Source organism: Phodopus roborovskii, unplaced genomic scaffold (assembly GCF_943737965.1).
Source record: "Phodopus roborovskii unplaced genomic scaffold, PHOROB, whole genome shotgun sequence".
Classification (NCBI taxonomy): Eukaryota; Metazoa; Chordata; class Mammalia; order Rodentia; family Cricetidae; genus Phodopus; species Phodopus roborovskii.
In genome coordinates, this window is record NW_026126525.1 from 36,273,968 (window position 1) to 36,292,146 (window position 18,179).

At 38.0% G+C, this 18,179-nt stretch overlaps 1 protein-coding gene across 1 annotated transcript in view; it reads left to right on the top strand.

Annotated features, from left to right (window-relative positions):
- The window catches only part of Wwp1 (WW domain containing E3 ubiquitin protein ligase 1), a 95,760-nt gene that overhangs the window by 15,235 nt on the left and 62,346 nt on the right, over positions 1-18,179 (top strand). The window contains exon 2 of the mRNA XM_051198436.1: positions 1,928-2,023. The gene's annotated coding sequence lies outside the window, so the exon portion shown is untranslated. The remainder of the gene's footprint in view (positions 1-1,927; positions 2,024-18,179) is intronic.

Consider the following 18,179-nt stretch of genomic DNA (forward strand, 5'->3'; position numbering starts at 1 on the left):
GATTGTTGTTCCTGTGGGTTTATGATAAACTTCGTATTCTGTGTTTTATCAGCACCTTTTCTTAGTCCTCTAGGAAATTGTTCCAGAATATCTCCTCCATGAACAAGCCTGTTATCTTCTATGTTTAATACCTATGATGAACTTACTTCAAATATGTCTTCTACATTGACCTAAGCCTAGCTATCTCTGATATGGGGATGTTCACGGATTTACTTTGAACATCGAACATCATACTCCCAATGAATACTGTCTAATTTCTCAAAAGTAGAGTAGCAGCCGCCTCTTGAGAGGTAGTTGTTTTGTACCACGAAATCCAAGTGCTAAGGTCTATGTGTTCTGTGTCATGAGGTAATGGCTCTGCTCTTTTTGTTCTGCCAATACAGATAGCTTAGAACACAGCTCAAGAGGCAGGACTGGAAATGAAATCCTCATTGTTCAACTGCAAAACTGTCTCTTGAAAACCTTGTAGATGTAATGTGTTCCACATTTGCTCCCCTTCCCCCTCTGCTGCTATGACACCATTGTCTACCCACACTGAAGCAGAATATCTTAGTTTTGGACTTAGTTACATTTTTTATTATTAACCCTCAGCCATGACATAGTCCTCCTTTACCCCAGGACTTTTTTTTTTATGTTGCCTGTGTGCTTGTTTAGTTAAACTTACTCCTTTGAATCTAGCTTCATAGTTGTCAAATTATCATTCATTATTGAAGCCCCTTAGTATAAATCTACAGTTTTGTGCACAATATAATTAGGATTTCCCCCCCCCCCCCCGTTGCTTCTTTTTCCCCTTGTTCCACTGCTCAGCCATACTGTCAGCTCTCTGTAATTTTGTCTTGAAGAATTGTACTTAAAGGGCCGGAGAGATGGCTAAGTGGCAGTAGTGCTTACTGCTTTTGTAGAGGATTCAGGTTCGATTCCTAATATCCCCATTGGGCAGCTTACAACCACTTGTAATTCCATTTCCAGGGATCTGAAGCACTTCTGGCTTTTGCAAGCATCTGCATACATGTGGCATATACACATATGTAAAAATATTTTTAAATAATTGTGAGGCTGGTGAGATGGCTCAGCTTATAATGGGTCCTCTTCTAGAGGACCCAGGTTTTATTCCTAGAACCTACATGGTAGTTCATAGTTTTTTGTAACTCCAATTTCAGAGGACCCTCTTCTAAAGTCCATGAGCACTGGGATTGTGTGTGGTGCACAGATTTGCATTCAGGCCGTCTTAGGGTTTCTGTTCTGTGAAGAGACACTGGCACCATGGTAACTTTTCATTGTGGGTGGCTTACAGTTTCATAGTTTTAGTCCATTGTCATTATTGTGGAAAGCATGGCAGCCTGCAAGCAGACACAGTGCTGGAGGAGCTGAGAGTTCTCTATTTTGATTAGTGGGCATCAGAAGAAGACTATCACACTAGGCCTAGCTTGAGCAAGTAAGACCTCCAAGTCTGCCTCCACAGTGATACACTTCCTCCAGTAAGGCCACACCTTTTTTTAATGTCTCTCCCTGTGGGCCAAGTTTTCAAATACAAGTCTATGGGGGCCACTCCTAACCACTCCTAATTAAGCCACCACACAGGCAAAACACTCGTACACTTTTTTTTTTTTTTAAACATGGTAGAATCACAATCATAGAGATCTGCTTGCCTCTGCCTCCTGAGTCCTGGGATTAATGGTGTGTGCCACTATGTCTGGCACAAGTCTTCTTTAATACTAACCAACTATATCTGGCACAAGTCTTCTTAAATACTAACTAACTAGACAAACAAACAAACAAATAAATAAATGTTACTGTTGAAGTTACATGTGCAAGTTATCTCCTCTGTGATGCCTCTGCTCTTTGACTAAAGGTTATCTGCTTTCTTTATGTGCTCTGCAGGAAGAGCTTGTCATTCTGTGTCACACTGAAAACTGTTTGTTTGCAGGGTTATCTCCTCACCAGACTATGAGCTCCTTGACAGAAGAAATCGTGTCTTACTCTTCTTTGTATCCTCACTGTCTGTCACAATTCCTGATACACAGTAAGTGTTTGACCCCTTTTGTTTTAAGTGAAAATTATGTAGCTAATGGTCAAACATAAGTATATGTTGATTGTTAATATTTATACCTACAAATCAATTAATACATTTTTATAAAAATAAAACTTTTGCAGGGTATATATCTTTAGCTCTAGTACTTGAAAGGTAGAGTAGGTGGATCTCTCTAAGACTGAGTATAGTCTGGTCTACATAACAAGTTCTAGGACAGCCAGGACTACATTTGAGGGACCCTGTCTCAAAAGAAATAAAACATTTTGCAAAGTGAAGCTGTGCACTTTAAACACTTCCTGAAGTTCAAGTTTCGAATCATTTAATCATGTTTTCCAGTCTTGAGTTTAAAGATTGGAATGTATAGAGGGTTTATCTAAAACAAAGAATAAATAGACAAATTAATCAGTACAGTGAAACCGTACAGAAAGTTAATTAGTACAGACAAGTCCCCATCTGTGTAGTGTTTAAACTTACAAATTTCTTCTTAGAGAACTAATCTGATGCTTGCTTGTCTTTAGTCTCAGCAAAGATCTGTCTAATACAATAATGATGTCCTTTGATTTTTTTTAATTGTTGTTGCTTATTTTTAAGTTCACTTCTAAATAAAAGGTACTTTATAGCCTCTATATTATTTAATGCCCAGAGAAAGTATTATCTTTATTGGAAGAATGATTAAGTGGGTGAAAGCTATATCTTTCCCTTTGTTTCCATCATAGACTATGGAAAGCACACTTGATGGATTAGTGATTTACCATCTCCTCTGTCTACTTTATCGGCTTCATTGTTTAAAATACTGGGGCTGTGGTAATAGCTCAGTAAATAATTTGCTGTCTAAGCATGAGGACCCCAATGGATCCCCAGAACTGGATGTAAAAGCTGGGCAGACTTGGCAGCTACCTATAATGCTAACATTAGGGAGGTAGATGGGATCATTGAGGACAAACTGGGTAGTTAGATTACTAAGAATAGGTCAGCTTGTGTTCCAGTGAGAAAACTGCCAGAAAATAAAAGGAGTGCAATTGAGGAAATTGAGGAAGATTTTTGAAGTCAACTTCAGGCTGATGTATATATATTACATATATCAATCTCCACCTCAAATATGAATGTACATTACATACACATGCTTATGCATACCATCCACACACACATGCAAAAAAAAGGAACAACATACAACCATTTCAAAGTTAAAACTAGATTACTACTAAAAGGGTTAAGGAGCTTACTGTGACTGATTCCCATACTCCACATTCCTTTCTTTTTCCAGCTCTGATGAAGTTACTATCTTGAGTTGGCTTTTGTCACTCCCCACCCCCTCCAAACAAGGTCTGGCTTTGTGGTTCTGGCTGGCCTCGGATTTGAACTCAGACTGTCACTGCTTCCTCTTCTCCTGCGCTGAGATTAGAGAGAGGTATGTGCCACTGTGCCTGGCTTTGACCTTTTTTCTATACAGAAAAAAAATTTAATTTATCTGTCTTGGTCATTTTTCTATTGCTGTGATGAAGCATTATGACCAGGGTATCATGTAAAAGAAAGTGTTTGGGGTTATGGTTCAGGAGGGGTAGTGTATGTGTTGGCAGAGCAAAGGCATAGTGGTAGCTGAGTGACAGCTGAGAGCTCATATTCTGACCTACAAGCAGGAGAGAGAGAGTGGAATGGTGTGAGTCTTTTGAAACCTCAAAGCCTGCCTTTAGTAACACACCTCCTCCAACAAGGCCTCCAATCCTTCCTAAGCAGTTCCACCAACTGGAGACCAAACGTTCAAACACATGAGCCTGTGGGGGTCATTCTCATTCAAACCATCACAGTATTCATTCACTGTGCTTTTTAAAGCTTGCCCAAAGAGGATTATATTTTAGAGGAACATCAAATTTACAAATATTTATATATTTCAAGCAAATATTGGAAGATAAAAGGCCATATAGAAGCATTACATTATGTAAATGCTGTAAATTCAGACTAATATCCAAAAATTAATTGCAAAGAGTCAAGTGACAGCTTGCCATTTGGTGGCTTCTTTGGACCTTAGTAACCTTCAAATGTGCTTCATTTAGTTTTATGTTTGCTCTACAGGATTTTGAAGTCCATCATCCACAATTACTTACATTTTTGGTTTTCTTTTTCAGCCATGGAATCATGGTATTTTCAAAGGAAATTAGGAGCAAAATATGAGGCCACAGTAACTGCCAAACAAACAAATAAAAATCCATTTTCTTTCTTTGCCGTTAGGATTGGGAGAATTTCTTGTGACAAAGTACTGGTGTAGGGATGAGAGGAAGATGTTAACCACATGGAAGTCTTGTCTCTCCCCAGCTCACTGTTAACGTTTCTTAGTTCATTCCCTTTCACTACTGTATAGTGCTCTATTATATGAACTAGCCACTAGCCCAATTATGTACCCTTTTTTTTTTTTTTTTTTTTTTTTTTGGCCAGTTTGAATAGATTTAGTTTTGTTGTTTTTTTATTATGTGGAATGGTTCTACTTAAAATGCAAGTATAAAAGCATTTTTATTCAAAAATTGAGAATTGCCCATAAAAGAGCACGATACCAAGTTATTTTTCAGCAGGATATTACCAGGATTTTATACCTATGTGACATCTATTAGATATGTCCCCATTCTGTGTTTCTTGCCAATATTTCATGCCAACTCTTCTAGTTTTTACTATTCTAAAAACTTTAAAATGGCATCCTGTGTTCTGAAGTTGTATTTTGTTTTTTAAATAATGACTTCCTGTATTTCTTCATTTTTTTTGTCCATTTTATAAGTTTCCTTGTCTGTGAAATTCCAGTCAAGAGTTTGCCAATTTGCTTGCTGAATTATCTTTTTCTTATTACTTGTAGACAGTGTTTTTGTCTTATTTGTACATGCATATATGTGTTAGCATGCTTGTACATGGTATGTGTGCATGAATGGAAACCAGAGTACAACTTAAGCTGTTGTCCTTAGGTGCTGCCTTCTCATCTAACCCCTACCCACCATTTATCTCTGTTTTGAGATAGGCCTCTCACTTGCTTGGAACTCACCATGTAATTAGACTAGGCTGTGCCTCCATATTTGACCTTTTTTTTTTTTTTAACTTAGGTTCTAGGGCTGGGGTTCAGGTCCTTGTTCTTGCAAGACAAGTGCTTTACTGACTTATGTATCTTCCCAGAACTTGTAAGAATCCTTACATAGTTTAGATACTAATCTTTAGATTTTTGTTTTATAGCATTTCCCAGCTCATAACTCATCTTTTGATTTTCTTTATACTCCTAGCGAAGACTTTTTATTACATTTTTCATGTGTGTGTATATACACACCAGGATATGTGTCTAGCCCTGTGTGTAGGTCAGAGGACAACTTGCAGGAATTGATCTTTGCTTTCTATCATGTAGATCTCAGACATTAAACTCAAGTCATGAGGCTTGAGAAGACTATCTGCTGAACCATCTCCCCAGCCCTGAAAAATTAGTTACTGTAATTTTCTTTATGTTTTGTGATAAATAGAAGTTCTCAGCTTGCATATAATCAAAATTCTGTCTTTTGGTTAGTAAGACTCATCTGTCTTGTTTAAAAAGCTCTTCTGCCCAGCAGTTGCATATTATTACATCTGTCACATGGGCATGCTCTTACACGCATTGTTCTTTTTCAGGTAGGGCTGTCTGTTTCTTCATCGATCTTGCTAGCCATTTATTTACTAGTGTTCTGTTCGTTTCCCTGAGAGATGTGGATAAACATCCGTTCTTTCCAGATAGAGCATTGACAATAGGCCAAAGGAACAATCGCATCTAAGTCTAGCTTGGTGAACCGGTTAGTTAAATGAGGTTATTTTCAAGAGCATGGTTGAAGAACATTGTGTCACCCTAGCATGGGATTATACTGATTGTATAATCTTGGGGAGGGGTCTTGTGAATCTTAAAAATGTCTCAGTTTTGAGTCTTGTTTTCTAAGCCTACCTTTTCTTACCTTCTGGAGTCTTATGAACCTCCTACTTCCTTCCAGTAGGCAATAATTCAATTCAGAGGAAATAGCTAAGCAGCAGGATTTTTTTTTTTTTTCCCCTAAGAAATAGGTTTTAGAGCTGGGCATGGTGGTACATGCTTTTAATCCCAGCACTTGAGAGGCAGAGGCAGGTAAATCTCTGTGAATTTGAGGCTTGCCTGTTCTACAAATCCAGTTCCAGGACAGCCAGGGCTGTTAATACTGTCTTGAAAAACCAAAAAGGGGGGGGGCACTTTGTCTTTATTTAAAGATCCTTTTGATCACTATTTTTTTCTAATTCATTATCATGTCCTTACTGTTTTCTTCAGGTATATTATGCCTAATTAACTCATGACTTCTGTTTTCTTAGGATATATATATATATATATATATATATATATATATATATATATATATCTTGTAAGAATAACTTAACTTTTTGGTATTCCACAAACTTTTTAAAATTTTTAAAATTTTTCTTATTTTACATATTCATCTCAGTTCCCGCTCCATTCCTCCCTCCTCTTCCACCGTCCCATGGCCCCCGACCACCCTCCCATCCCATCCCCCCCCATACACTCCACATGTAGGGTGATGTGTTCCTGGAGGGGTCATCTAAATCTGTGAAGTCATTTGAAGTAGGGACTAGGTCCTCCCTCCTGCCTCTAGGTTAAGGGAGTATCCCTCCATGGGGAATGTGCTTCCAAACTGCTTTTATGTACCAGGGATACATCCTGGTTCTACTGTTAGAGGTCCCTTAAACTGCCTAGGCCTTCTAACTGAGACCCATGTTCAGGGGGTCTGAGTTGGTTCAATGCTAGATTCCCAGCTATCAGTCTGGGGGCCCATTAGCTCCTCCTTGTTCAGGTCAGAAGGCTCTGTGGGTTTCTCCAGCCTGGTTTTGTCCTCCCTCTCTGCATTTGCATTCCAGTTTGGCTCAGTGTTTAGTTGTGGGTGTCTGCTTCTGTTTCTATCAGCTACTAGATAAGGGCTTTATGATGTTGGATAAGTTAGTCATTCATTTCATTATCAGGGAAGAACATTTATGGTAGCCTTTCCACTGTTGTTCAAATTGTTAGTTGGAGTCAGTCTTGTAGGTCTCTGGACATTTCTCTAGAGTCAGTTTTCTCTCAAAACCTATAATGGCTCCCTCTTTTGTGGTATCTGTCTCTCTCTCTTCTTTTCTCTTATCTATTCTTCCCCTGACTCAATCTTCCTAGTCCCACATGCTTTCCCCTCCTCCCCTTTTCTTTCTCCAAGTCCCCTCTCCACTCACGCACCCCCTCTTCCAATATGCTCAGGAGATCTTGTTCCTTTTCCCTTCTGTGAGGGACCTTGTATGAATCTCTGTGAATCCTTCTTGTATCCTAGTTTCTCTGGCAGTGTGAATTATAGTCTGGTGATCCTTTGCTCTATGTCTAAAATCCCTATATGAGTGAGTACATACATGTTCCTCTTTTTTGTGACTGGGTCACCTCATTCAGGATGGTTTCTTCAAGTGCCATCCACTTGCCTGCGAATTTCAAGATTCCATTGTTTTTTCCGCAGAGTAGTATTCCATTGTATAGTTGTGCCACATCTTCTTTATCCATTCTTCAATTGAGGGGCATCTAGGTTGTTTTCAGGTTCTTGCTATTACAAATAATGCTGTTATGAACATAGTTGAACAGATGTCTTTGTTGCATGGATTCCACAAACTTTTAGATGTAATATTTTTCGTGGTATTTAATTCTTTTTCATTTGAAAATTGTTCCAATGGTTTATTAAATGAATAGTTCTTAAAAAATTTTTAGAAGTGGCTTTTAATTCTGTTTGCATTAGAAATTACCTTTTTTTTTTATCTCAGAAGTTTTATTAGTAGCCAAATATACGCTCCCATGAACATTTAAAAAAGACATAGAAAAGAATACGTAGGTATAATTTTAGGGGCAGAAAAGAAAAGGACATTCCCAAGCTTAACACAAAAATAGCGCTGTAAATACAATAGCAGCTATCGAGTAGAGGATTCAGGTGAGTAACAGAAGGCTCCAGGATTTGATCCCTAGCAAAATAAAAATGGGATAAAAGATGACTTACACATATGACTGTATATAAATATGATAACATGATTATGTATAACAAATGGCAAAAACTCTGACACAAGTAGAATTAAAGTTTAAATACATTCATAATGTATTCCATAGTCAAACATTCCTACTAGTATATGTGTAGGCACAGATAAAGCATGAACAGCACATTCAGATAACTGGTATAAAAAGAAATTCACTCTATGGATGTTCAGTGAAGACATAAGAAAACAAATTCTCCTTGTTACTGGAATAGAAATTACCTTTTGATAATGAATTTTAGTTGATCTTATGGCCAGAGAACAAGAAACTACATTATTTGAAATTACATGAGACTTTCTTTATTGTATTGTCATTTTATAATTCCTTTGAGTCCTTTAGAATATTTATTTACTAAGAATTAGAACAGATAAAATTTCTGGTTTTGTTCATTAACTCCTCCCCATCTTTTGGTTCTTCACACCACTAATACATGATGAGTTTTGACTTGTGATTAGAGATTTGTTCTGAAAGGGGCGGGGGAGAGAGGGAGACAGAGAGAGAGATTAGGAAAACCCACAGGTGTTGACATCTGTTTAGCAAGGTTTTCTCTTTGCCATCAGCCTAGAGAGCAGCATATGCCTGTGCAGAGCTTCAGATGGGTGCCCTTCAGCTTTTTTTTTGACTGAGTTATAGATCTGGAATCTTGATCTTACTTTCTTTCAGGATCCTCTTGTTGTCTTCATTCATTCTACAAATGAATGGAGGGCCTGCTGTTTCTCATTCTCTTAGTTGATTCTTCCAGAGAAGTTAAGCTGTGTGTGCAGTGTTTGAGCAGTAAGATCAGATAGAGAGATAACACTTGGCTAACCCAGATGTTCTTTTTTGGAGAGGCCATTCAGCTTTTAGCTGCTATAAATGTATCTTAGTTGTGTTTCTAGTGCCACGATAAAACAGCAGAAGAAAGGATTTGTTTGGGGCTTAGGGTTCAAGAGAGATAACAGATATGATGGCAGTGTGGAGATAGGCTGCTGGAGCAACAGCTGAATCCTCACATTGAGGTCCACAAACAGACAGCATCGAAATTGAAATGACACTAGTCTTTTGAAACCATATTTTATATTTCTTCCAGCAAGGTCACACCCATTGACTCTCCCCAAACAGTCCATTAACAGGGGACCAAGTGTTTAAGTGCCTGAGACTTGTGGGGACATCTCTCTCATTCGAACCACCACATCAGGTTTCGGAGACTTAGAAGTTGGAGAGTAGTGAGTATTTTTCCTCACTCTCCTTCATGCATCCTGGTCTGACTCCTCACAAAAGTGGCCAAGACCCCAGTCTCAGATGACTGACTCATTGCCTGTTTTTTGTTTATTTTGATTTCTGTATTCCTTTACTTTGTCTATTTGGACACCATCAGTCTAATGGGTCACCTAACTGATATTTCAGTTTCTTCTGCTTTCTATAATTGCTCTTCTACTTCTCACTCTCCACTTAGTCATCAGATGTTGTCTTTCACATATAAAAGTTGTTGAGCTGAATTGGGAGGTGTCAGCAGGAGTGGAGTTAATTTATTTAAGAGTAATCTGAAGTTTTGTATTTGAGTTTTTTGGAAGAGGTGTCTATCACTGATTCATGTTCTGGATCTTGGTAGATAGTAAGGGAAAATGGCCCATTGTGAAAACTGGAAGTACTTCATTTGTGTTGCAATGAAAAATAGAGCTGTGGTTATAAAGAAAGAGGTTTAGTGTTAAAACAGTTGAAGCAGAAACAAGAGCTGAGAAATGAAGTATGAAATAGCCTAGGAGACATAAGAGAAAAACAGGCCAGTGTTGGTAGTCTGGCTGTCTGTCTTCTGTGAAACTCATTCCTACCTAACATACAGAGAATGTATGTTAGCCACTATTGATGTTTTACATTTTCTTGCTTCTAGTACAGCCAGTTATAATGGAATAAAAATAGTGTCTAAGAAAACTTCTATCTATTCTAGAAAAGAGACCCAAGCCATTTTGTAAATCAAGAGTTAATAAGAACTATTTTAGCTACTTTCTGGTGGCTCTGAGGAACAAAGAGAGCTTAGTATAATTAACAGCACAGAGAGACCTACAAGACTGAAGGTAACAACTCTAGCCAGTAATTAATAATTAATAGCTATCAGACAGTCAAGGTCAACAACTTAAAAAGCTGGAGTCAGAGATGGACAAAGCAGAATTTGGGGGGGTTCAACTATACATAAATGGTGAACATGCGAACAGAACACAGCCATCTTTTTGGTTGGGACAAGGGAGATGCATAGAGCATGTGAGCCCTCCAATGGCTCAGCCCATGATAGCCTAGAGGACTAGCCAGTCTCATAGTGATTATCTCAGCCTTTAGCCAGTTTTTGATACAGTTCTATAAAATCACTAGACAAAGAAGTTCAAGGCGTTTTTCTTAGGATCTTTCCACTCTTGGGAATTTCTCTTATTTCCTCGTATGTTCTTAATTTCCTTCAATATGTTCTAATAAAGCTTGCTTTTGCTTTGCTTTCTCCTATTGACTATCAGGAGCAATTGTTTCAGATTGGTTTTTGGTAATAGTGAGTATCTGCCATCCTATTTGCATCAAGAACAACTGTGTGGTGAGAACTCTTGTTACGCTATAAACGAAACTCTGAAATGTTACCATTCCTGTAATCATCCCATGGGTCACTGTTTTTACAGTTTCACAATTGATTGTGCCATATGCCATAGGCACTTTAGTGGTCCACACTTAAAACATAATCCCTCTTTCTACAGGAGATACCTGCCAAGTGCTTTTCCTGAAATTAACCCCAGTATCTTAGTATTTACAGTCTCAGTCATAGCAGTCTCTCTATCAGTTGTTTCTGTGACAATTATATTTGCCTTCTAAGTTTTGAGATCATTGCCTCTTTTATGTTATGTTTTGCAAGATAGACTGCCCATTCTGTATCTGTTTAATCATTATCCTGAATTCAGTATTGGCCAAAAGAAAAATTACTTGCTCCTGTCTTTGTCCTGTATATGATAAACAATATCAACTTAATCTCTTTCTTAAAAACTCTTCATTGATGCTAAGGGCAGTGAGGATAGAATCCTGGTCTTTAAATTTAATGTATTCAATCCCAGCACTCAGAAGGCAGAGGCAGGTAGAACTCTTGAGTTTGAGGCCAGGACAGCCAGGGCTGGCCAATGTAACCCTGTCTAACAAAAGAAAAAGTTGAAGTAATCAAAGCCTTCTGACTTCTCTAAGTTGCTGGGCTTGTGTGGTTAATTGATTGATATTTAGTGCTCCAAAGGATTCTTTTTTTTTTTTTTTAGTTTATTATTTTACATGTCGATCCCAGTTCCCTCTTTCCCTTTTACCCTCTTTGCCCCCTCACATGCACCGTGACCACCCTCCCCTCCCATCCTCCCACCCCAATTCCACATGTAGGGCAATGCCATCCAGGTGGGGTCATGTAGATCTGTCAGGTCATTTGAAGTAGGGACTAGGACTTTTCTCCTGTCTCTAGGTTAAGGCAGTATCCCTCCATGGGTCATTTGTGCACCAGGAATACATCCTGGTTCCACTGTCTGAGGTCCCTTAGACTGCTCAGTCCTTCTGGCCGAGACCCATATTCAGGGGGGCCTGAGTCAGTCCCATGTTGGATTTCCAGCTATCAGTCTGGGGGCCGTTATCTCCTCCTTGTTCAGGTCAGCTGTCTATGTGTTTCTGCAACCTGGTCTTGTCCTCTCCATCTGCATCTGGATTCTAGTTCAACTCAGTGTTTAGGTATGGGTGTTTGCTTCTGTTTCCAACAGGTATTAGATGAGGGCTCCATGGATAAGTTAGTTGTTGATCTCACTCTCCAGGAAGGGCATTTATGGTAGCCTTTCCACTGTTGCTCAAATTGTTAGTTGGCGACAGTATTGTAGGTCTCTAGACCTTTCTTTAGGTTGTTTTCTCTTCAAACCAATATTGGCTCCTTCATTTATGTTCTCTCTCTCTCTCTCTCTCTCTCTCTCTCTCCTGTCTTCTATTCCTAACCGGACTCAATCTTCCTAGTCACATGTGTTTTCCTCTCCTCTCCCTCTCTTTCTCCTACTTCTCTTTCCATTCACTGCCCCCCCCCACTTCCTCTGTGCTTTGGGGGACTTGTCCCTTCCCGCTTCTGTGAGGGACTTTATATGAATCTCTTAGAATACACCTTGTATCCTAGTTCCTCTGGTGGTGTGAATTATAGGCTGGTGATCCTTTGATCTAGGTCTAAAATCCATATATGAGCAAGTACATACCATGTTTCTCTTTTTGTGACTGGGTTACCTCTTTCAGGATGGTTTCTTCAAGTGCCATCCACTTGCCTGCGAATTTCAAGATTCCATCATTTTTTTCTGATGAGTAGTATTCCATTGTATAGTTGTGCCACATCTTCTTTATCCATTCCTCAATTGGGGCATCTTTGTTGCTTCCAGGTTCTTGCTATTACAAATAGTGCTGCTATGAACATAGTTGAACAGATGTCTTTGTTGCATGGATGTGAATCCTTTGGGTATATGCCTAAGAGGGGGATTGCCGGGTCCTGTGGCAAACTAATTCCCATTTTCCTGAGGAACCACCATACTGATCTCCAAAATGGCTGTATGAGTTTGTACTCCCATCAGCAGTGGTGGAGTGTTCCCCTTTCTCCACATCCTCTCCAGCATGAGTTGTCATTGGTGTTTCTAATTTTAGCCATTCTGGCAGGAGTAAGATGGTATCTCAAAGTTGTTTTGATTTACATTTCCCTGGTAGCTAAGGATGTTGAGCACTTTCTTAAGTGTCTTTCAGCCTTTTTGATTTCCTCTATTGAGAATTCTTTCTTCGGTTCTGTACCCCATTTTTTAATAGGGTTATTTGGTGTTTTGTTGATTAGTTTCTTGAGTTCTTTGTATATTTTGGAGATCAGCCCTTTGTCGGATACAGGATTGGTGAAAATCTTTTCCCAGTCTGTGGGCTGCCGTTGCTCCAAAGGATTCTTTAATGGAGGTTTCTATTACATCACAAATCACATTCCCTAGAAAGCAGTGCAAAGTGTAAGTTTGTGAAGATGACACTGGCTAATATTGGATTCTTAAACCTCCCAATCAAGTGGAGATGGCCTATACCTGCTGTCTTCATCACTGTGCCAAGGGGCTAAGACATCCTTTCTGTTACTTCAGTGGATTAGTTTGAAGCATATTAGCAAGGCATGTATCAAAAAGTTGGATTACCTTTGGTTTATTTGAGTTTATATGAGTTTGCTTGTTTTTAAAGCATGGCAGTTTGGTTTTATGTCTTCTAACTGAACAGAACCTTGTATCATTTTCTTTAATAGTGATGTTTTCTTTCTTTCTGGATTCCCAACCTTCTTATTTGTCTGTATTTTATATTTCTTATCTGCTTCTATGTATTTATTCTGTTTTTATATTTAAATTCTTAATTTGTGATTTTTAACCTTTTTGATTGAGAGTTATTTTTTTATTCTGTATTTTCCTTTATAATTTGGAAGCTATCCTCCTGTTTCCTTATGACCAGCCTTGAAAATCTGCCAAGAAATCTTTATAATGTTCAGCCATATTATAGTACCTCTGCTGGGTGGCAATTTTATATCTGCTCAAGTCTCTACATTTAAATTATAATTAAAATTATAATAAAATGTTAATATATTATACATATTTATGGATTTACTTGTTTGTTTAGCTTCTTCATTCATCTTTTTCTTTTTATACCTGAGATCATCCTTCTGATAATTTCCTTTTCATTTCTTGAAGTGAAAGTTTGCTATTGATAATACCTTTTTGGGTTTATCTAAGCATTTTCTCATGCCATCTCTGTTCCCCAAAGGGACTTTTAGTGGTTATATTATTTTATTTCAAACTTTTTATTTGTGTTTTATTCAGGTGAGTGTTTTCCTGAATGTGTGTTGGTACACCACATGTGTGCCTGGTACCTATTGGAGGCCAGAAGAAGACATTAGATTTCCTTAAACAGGAGTTTCAGATGGTTGTAAGTCACTGTGTGGGTGCTGGGAATAGAACCTGGGTCATCTGCAACCACTGAGCCATCTTTCCAGCCCCTATTAAATAATTAATTGTAGATCAGCTCAGCTTGTTGAAAGGGTTTAGTCTGCTTTCTAAGCATCCTTGCTGCCATTAAGGGTGTTCTGTTACTCTCCTTTTTATTGTGAGCTCATTCTTCTTGGGTTACTTTTAATGTAAATCTTTTGATACTCTGAAGAAGTTTTATTGCTGCTGTGTATCTAGTGTGAATTTCCTTTTTTTCCCCTTCCTTCCTTCCTTCCTTCCTTCCTTCCTTCCTCCCTCCCTCCCTCTCTCCTTCCCTCCCTCCCTCCTCACTTCCTTCTTTCCTTTCTTTTTTTCTTAATTTTTGTTTGTTTGTTTGGTTGGTTGGTTTTTTCCAGACAGGGTTTTTCTGTATAACAGTCTTGGCTGTCCTGGAACTCAGTCTATAGACAAGGCTGGTCTTGAACTCAGAGATTTGCCTGCCTCTGCCTTCCCATTGCAGGGATGAAAGGCATGCACCCTTTTGATGTTCTTACTGTTCCATTTTGTAGTGAAAAGTGAGAAACCTGAAGCTAAACAAAGCTTTGAGTTTCTTTCCATTTAATTTGATTATGGCAATTGGTTTGCTATATATTGCTTTTATAATGTTTAGGTATGTTTCTGGTATCCCCGATCTTTCTAAGGCCTTTATCATAAAGGGGTGTTGTATTTTGTCAAAGGCTTTTTCAGCATCTAGTGAGATGATTATGTAGTGTTTTAATCTGTTTGTTTACATGGTGGATTACATTGACAGGATTTCATATGTTGAACCATTCCTGCATATTTCATATCTGGGATGAAGCCTAGTTGATTTTTTTTATGTGTTCTTGGATTTTGTTTTCTAATATGTATTGACTCTTTCTGCATCTATGTTCATGAAGGAAATTGGTCAGTAATTCAAGAGACTTTGTTGAGAATTTGTGGGTTTGGATATCAGAGTAACTAAGGCCTCATAGAATTTGGCAATGTTCCTTCTGTTTCTATTTTGTGGAATAATTTGAAGAGTATGACTTTTAGCTCTTCATTGAAAGTGTGGTAGAATTCAGTGCTAAAACAGTCTGGTGCTGAGATTTTTTGGTAAGGAGACTTTTAATGACTTCTATTTTCTTAAGGCTTATAGGTTTATTTAAATTGTTTATCTGATGTTTATTTAATTTTGGTAAATGATATCTATCAAGAAATTTGGCCATTTCTTTTAGATTTTCCAATTTTGTGGAGTATGGGTTTTTTAAGGTTGACATAATCATTTTCTGGATTTCTTCAGTGTCTGCTGTTTGCTATATACATCTTATTACTGATTTTGTTAATTTGAATATTCTTTTTGTGTCTTTTAGTTTGAATTTTGGTGTGTCTACATTGATTTTTCTCAAAGAACCTACTCTTTGTTTCATTGATTCTTTGTGTTGCTCTCTTTGTTTCTATTTTATTGATTTCAGCCCTGAGTTTGATTATTTCCTGCTTTTTACTCCTCATGGGTATGCTTCTTTTTGTTCTAGAGCTTTCAGGTGTGCTTAGCAACTAGCTAAGTTGCTAGTGTGAGATATCTCTGGTATTGTTGTTTTGTTCTTTTTGTTTTGTTTTGTTTTTGTTTTATGTAGGCACTTAGTGCTATGAATTTTCCTCTTAACACTGCTTGCATTATGTCCATAACTTTAGATAGGCTGTGTACTTATTTTTATTGTATTCTAGGAAGTTCTTTTCTTTATTTCTTCCTTGATCCAGAAGTCATTCAGCAGAGAGTTGTTCTTTTTCTATGAATTTGTAGACTTTCTATAGTTTCTATTGTTAAAATCCAGTTTTAGTCCATGGTGATCTGATAGGATACATGGGGTTGCTTCAGTTTTTTTCGTATCTGTCTTGACTTGCTTTGTGGCAGAGTATGTGATAAATTTTGGATAAGGTTTTATGAAGTGCTGAGAAGAAGGTATATTCTTTTGTTTTTGGGTGAAATGTTCTACAGATATATATTATGTTCATTTGAGTCATTACATCTGTTAGTACTGTTGTTTCTCTGTTTAGTTTCTGTCTAGACAACCTGTATATTGGTGAGAGTCTGTCACTATTAATGTGTGTGTGGGCTTAGTCATGTGATTTAAACTTGAGTAATGTTTCTGTTACAAATGTGGGTCCTTACATTTGGGTCACAGATGTTCAGAACTGAGACATCATCTTTGTGGATTTTTTATTTAATGAGTATGAAATGTCTTTCTCCATCTTTTTTTATTAATTTTGGTTTGACGTTTATTTTGTGAGATACTAGGATAGCTATACCAGTTTGCTTCTTGGGTCCATTTGCTTGGGAAATCTTTTTTCTAACATTTTTCTTTGAGGTAATGTCTGTTTTTGATGTTTGAGGTGTATTTCTTGTATGTAGCAGAAGGATGGATCCTGCTTTCATACCCGTTCTGTTAGCTTGTGGAATTGAGTCCATTGATATTGAGAGATATTAATGATTAGTTATTGTTAATTGTTATTTTTTGGTAGTGGTGGTAGTGTGTGTGTGTGTGTGTTTCTTTGGGTTTTACTATTGTGCATTTATTTATTGCTTGTGTTTTCATGGCTGTATTTAACTTCCTTGGAGTAGTTTCCTTCTAGTATCTTCTGTAGGGTTGGATTTGTGGATCGATATTGTCTGAATTTGACTTTGTCATGAACTATCTTGTTTTCTCCGTCTATGCTGATTGAAAATTTTGCTGGATATAATAGTCTGGTCTGGCAACATTTTCATCTTTGATTTTGTTAAATATATTCCCTGGGTTTTTGAGCTGGGATTCTTCTTCTTCTATTCCTGTTATTCCTAGGTTTGGTCTTTTCATAGTGTCCCAGATGTCCTGGATGTTTTGTGATAGGAAACTTTTAGATTTAACTTTTTTTTTTTTTTTTGGCTAATCAATTTATTTCTTCTATTGTATCTTCAATGCCTGAGATTCTTATTTGCATCTCTTGAATTCTGTTGGTGGTGCTTGCTTCTGTAGTTCCTGAATTTTCCATTTCTAGAATTCCCTCAATTTGTGTTTCTTCTATTCTGATTTTCTGTTCTTGAATAGTTTTCTTCGCCTGTTTGTTTGTTCTTGGTTTTATTGGCATTTTTAAAAGTGATTTATTGATTTCTTCCTTTTCTCTTTTTTTTGGTTGCCCTTTTAAAAATGTTTTTAAGGAAGTTTTCATTTCCTCTTTAAGGACCTCATCTTCTTAAAGTCGTTTCAATGTGTTTCTTGTGCTTTAGCTGTAATATTCAGGTCCTGCTGTCATAGGATGGCTGTACTCTGGTGGTGCCATGTTGCCCTGCCTGTTGTTGATTATATTCTTACTCTGGTTTTTAGATACCTGGTTTTGTGATTATTATAGATCTAGGTCCTGATTTCCGAGTTTGTCTTTGTTGGGTGGGTATTTGTATCTTGAGTTCTGCTTCCTTTTTGGTCTTCTGGTCTTTATGGTCTGGATTTCTGGTGGCTAGCATGATCTCTGATCTAATAGGGAGTCTCTTTCCAAGTTGGGAACTGGCCTTGTGGTAGTTAGCTTGGCCTTTGGTGCAGCAGGTCTTTGTTGTTCTGACTGCTTTGGCCTGTACCTGTTCTTCCAACTGGTGTGGTTTGTACCTGATCCTCCGAAGTCTGCTCTTCACACTCGTGTGGTGTGCACTAGTGGATTTTGCAGGTGCTGAAGATAAGGTGGGAGTGAGCTTGTGTGATGGATCATGAGAATCAGAATCTGAGGAGTGGGTCAGCTTGGCTGGCATGCAGATAGGTCACTCATGTCTTCTGACTGCTGTGGACTGTACCTGAGCCAATAAAGTCTACTGGAGTTGGGAGGAAGGGCTAGTCATGGAGAGGATGATGAGGTTGGAAGGCTTGGGCAACAGAATAGGTCATGGGGGAACAGAATCCAGGGAGTGGGGCTGTGCATCCTGTAAGTCTTCTGACTGGTGTCCATATATTACCTTTTTATAAGTTTTTTTTTAAATTATTGATTGGCCACCCTTTATTTCATTATTCATAGATAAAACTAGAATTTTAAAGAATTTTGGAAGTTCTTGACTTCCTCCTGCCAACCCCTTCCCCTCATATGTCCCTCCTTACTC